General features: G+C 45.3%; 1 pseudogene; it reads right to left on the minus strand.

The window, feature by feature from the left end:
- Positions 1–2,228: 2,228 nt before the first annotated feature.
- On the minus strand, positions 2,229–3,347 carry LOC128577678 (gem-associated protein 8-like; annotated as a pseudogene).
- Positions 3,348–3,996: the final 649 nt, after the last annotated feature.

The following is a 3,996-nucleotide window of genomic DNA, read 5'->3' on the forward strand; positions in this document are numbered from 1 at the left end:
GAGTACCATGGTGTCATAGCTCGCCTCAAACTCTTGGGCTCAATAAATCCTCTTGCCTCAGTTTTTCTTATTTTTAGTACAGACGGTGTCTCAATCTTGCTCAGGCTGTTCTTGAATGCCTGAGCTCAAGCAATCCACCCGCCTCAGCCGCCCAGAGTGCTAGGATTATAGACATGAGCCATTGCACCCAGCCTAATGTACACAATTTTTTTTTTTTTTTTTTGGCCGGGGCTGGGTTTGAACCCGCCACCTCCGGCATATGGGACTGGCGCCCTACTCCTTGAGCCACAGGCGCCACCCTTTACACAATTTTTTAAAAAGTCATTGAGGAAGTCAGGTGATCCCAAAATAGAATGCACAGTATGACAAAAAAAACTAACTGCATTACAAATGATGAAATAAGGTCAGGCGGTGGCTCATGCCTGTAACTCTAGCACTCTGGGAGGTCAAAGCAGGAAGCCATGATGACACCACGGCTCTCTACTACCCAGGATGACAGAGTAAGACTCTGTCTCAAAAAACAAAACAAAACAACAAATGTATGAAGTAATTTTACCAATGGGTAGGGAAGAAAGGTGCTGACTTAAGTAACCAGTTGTCCTCAAAACTATCAAGGAAAGTCTGAGAAACTATCACAGGCAAGAGGAATTCAAAGAAACATGATGGCTCAATGCTTTGGAGTATCCTGGATGGATCCTGGGACCAAAAACAAGGACATTAGGGAAATAATTAGAGAAATCTGACTAAAGTATGCACTTTAGTCAAGAATAATGTATGAATATTGGCTCCTTAATTGTGACAAATGTACCATTGCAATATAAAGTGTTAGCAATGGGGACAGTTAGGTGTGGAGTACATGGAAACCCTCTATACTATCTTCTCAACTTTTGGCTAAATCTAAAACTATTCTAAAATTAAAATTTTATTTAAATTGTACAATAGGCTCAGCGCCCGTAGCTCAGTGGGTAGGGCAGTGGCCACATACACCAGTGCTGGCCATATGCACTGGGGCTGGTGCATCTGAACGCGACCTGGACCTGCTAAACAACAACAGCAACAACAACAACAAAAAAAAAAACCCGGCATTGTGGTGGGCACCTGTAGTTCAAGCTACTTGGGAGGCTGAGGCAAGAGAATCACTGAAGCCCAAGAGTTTAAGGTTGCTATGAGCTGTGACGCCACAGCACTCTACCAACGGTGACATAGTGAGACTCTGTCTCAGAAAAACAAACAAAGAGGGCGGCGCCTGTGGCTCAGCGGGTAGGGCGCCGGTCCCATATGCCGGAGGTGGTGGGTTCAAACCCAGCCCCAGCCAAATTAAAAAAAAAAAAAAAAGAAAGAAAAACAAACAAATAAATAAATAAATAAATAAACAAATAAACTGTAAAATAAAAATTGTATTACATTTTTCCAAGATTAATAATTTTTTTTTTTTGGCGGGGGCTAGGTTTGAATCCACCATCTCTGGTATGTGGGGCCGGCGTCTTACACCTTTAAGCCAAAGGCGCTGCCCCAGAATTGATTAATAATTAATTTGAGTCTTTAATGAGTGGCTAATTTGTATCAGCTACTGTGGCATTTGTAAGCCACCCATATATAAGTGAAAATTCATCTCAGCCCTTAAAAGCCTACAGTGTAATCAAAAAATGTGAACTCTAATCATCTAAACAAGAATAGGTGCGGCACCTGTGGCTCAAAGGAGTAGGGCACTGGCCCATATGCCAGAGGTGGCAGGTTCAAACCCAGCCCCAGCCAAAAACAGCAAAAAAAAAAGAATAGGTTACTATTCAAACTCAAACTCTTGGGCTGTTGTTTAACTGGCCTGGGCCGGTTTCCAACCCACCAACTTCGGTGTATGTGGCTGGTGCCATAACCACTGTGCTACGGGTGCCCAGCTGGTTACTATTCTTTTATCATGTCTTTCATTCATTTTGGGGGTCAATTTTTGGATTTCCTTTTGGTGGTTTTCCACTTTCCCGTCAATTCTTTCATTGTTTTTTTCTATCCATACTCTAAATTCCCTTTCTGTTATTTTCATAGTTTCTTTATAGGTGGGATCCTCTGTGGTAGCTGCCTCATGATCCCTTGGGGAAGTTGATCTGTTCTGGTTTTTCATGTTACCAGAATTTTTTTGTTGGTTCCTGTTCATGTGTGTTTTCTTCTTGTTTACTTCTTTCCCCTACTTTTTCCTCTCGCTTTCTCCTTTTTTTTTTTTTCCTAGGCAAGAACTTTAATGAACTGAACAGTTATCAGCATCAAAAACCAATGCAGGAGATAAAAAATTATCATCTTATGTCTGAAAATTTCTCACGCTGGCAACAGCGTAGGTCCTGCTGAATTCCAAGTGACTGGCGTATTACCTCTACCCTGTGAGTGTCCACTGGGACTCTGGTGAACATGGTAGTATCTCAGCATAAAGTTCCTTTTCCCTGACAACTGTAGGGAAGGAAAGATGAAGGAAGTGTACCCAAAAGGAAGGGGGTGAGTCTGGGGACCCTGTGCAGACTCGCAGGGGTCCCTGAGCCCAGGGCTCAGAACTTCAGGGGAATGACAGGCCAGTACTTGGGCTGCTTTCTGTCACAGTGCTTGTCAAAGCTCAGCTGCACGGCAGCCTCCATGGCCTGGATCTTGGCAGCGCTGTACCCATACAAGCGCTTCATCTCGGCTTTGCGTGGCTCGCCCGGCCTCTCATGTTTGACTGACCTGTGGGGGTTGTAGCGCAGGTCATGGTCAGCATTCACATAGTCATTCAGGCGCTGTGCGTGCAGCTGCTGCTGCCGCCGTCGCTCTTCTCTGTGCCTCTCGGTGTCTGCAAAGTACTGGTGGAGCTCCTCTGTGATTACCATGTTGCTCAGGTCACATTCTATGCCCCCGTCTGACTCAGTCTCTACCTCCTCATCTTCGGAGGAAGTTTGGTCTTCTCTTGCAGGTACCTGGAACCTCCTGCTAACGTGTCGCTGCTTCCTAGACCTTCTGAAATGTGAACCCCAGTGGTGGTTCTGCTGGGCTAAGTGATGGTCACCGAAAGACTGAGGATCTCTAGCCTCATCATCACAAGAACTTTAGGAAGAAACTGCAGAAGGGAGATGCCATGGGAAACTGAAATAGTATTGCACGGCCTTTCTGTAGGCCTTCTGGTGGTTTCGCATCCAAGCCACTGCTCGATGATAATGTTGCCAGTATCTTGCTTACGCTGGGTGAGAATACCAAGACTCAGAAGCTTTCGATGTTGATGCCTGTGCTGCCATCCTTCTTGTGAAAGTCCAAATGGGCACTGAATCTCATGGGCACGTAGCTTGTAGATCCTGGGCGGTGGGCGAGAAGGTACCTAATTTTCGCGGGAGACACAGAGGGGTAGGGGAATGGGGAGGGGATACCGCAGAAGGTACTGCTCGCTTTCTCCTCTTTAAATTTCCCTGTTTCTGTGCTTGGGTGTTGGAGTGGCCTCCTCCTGGAGTCCCCCACTATCTCACTGTGCCCCTAGAATGATGTTTCTGGGCCGGACAATTCAGCTAGAGATGGCTAGAGTCCATTCTCATCAATCTCACTGAGAGTGGCTGGTGTGGAGATAGTATCTAGTCCACCATTTGGGACCTTCTAATCTAAAGTAATTTCTTTTAATGCAATGATGGAAGTTTTCATTTTGCTGAATCTAACAATTGCCCTTTTTTTTTTGTAGTTTTTGGCTGGGGCTGGGTTTGAACATGCCACCTCCGGTATGTGGGGCTGGTGCCCTACTCCTTTGAGCCACAGGCGCTGCCCAATTCCCCTTATCTTAAAGAACATGTTACAAGCAGGCATGCCCATGAAGATTTTTGTGTCTTAAAAGAGAAAAACCCATTCAACATCACAGTTTTCTTTATTTACAAAATAAGTTCATATCTTAGAACATCAGAGCTAGAAAGGCCCTTGTGACAGATGCTGTGGCTGCCCTATTCTTATGCCCTGCTGCTACCTCTCAATTTTCATCCCCTGCATGTCTTTTCTGAGAGTTTT

This window comes from Nycticebus coucang, chromosome X (genome assembly GCF_027406575.1).
Source record: "Nycticebus coucang isolate mNycCou1 chromosome X, mNycCou1.pri, whole genome shotgun sequence".
In the NCBI taxonomy this organism is placed as follows: Eukaryota; Metazoa; Chordata; class Mammalia; order Primates; family Lorisidae; genus Nycticebus; species Nycticebus coucang.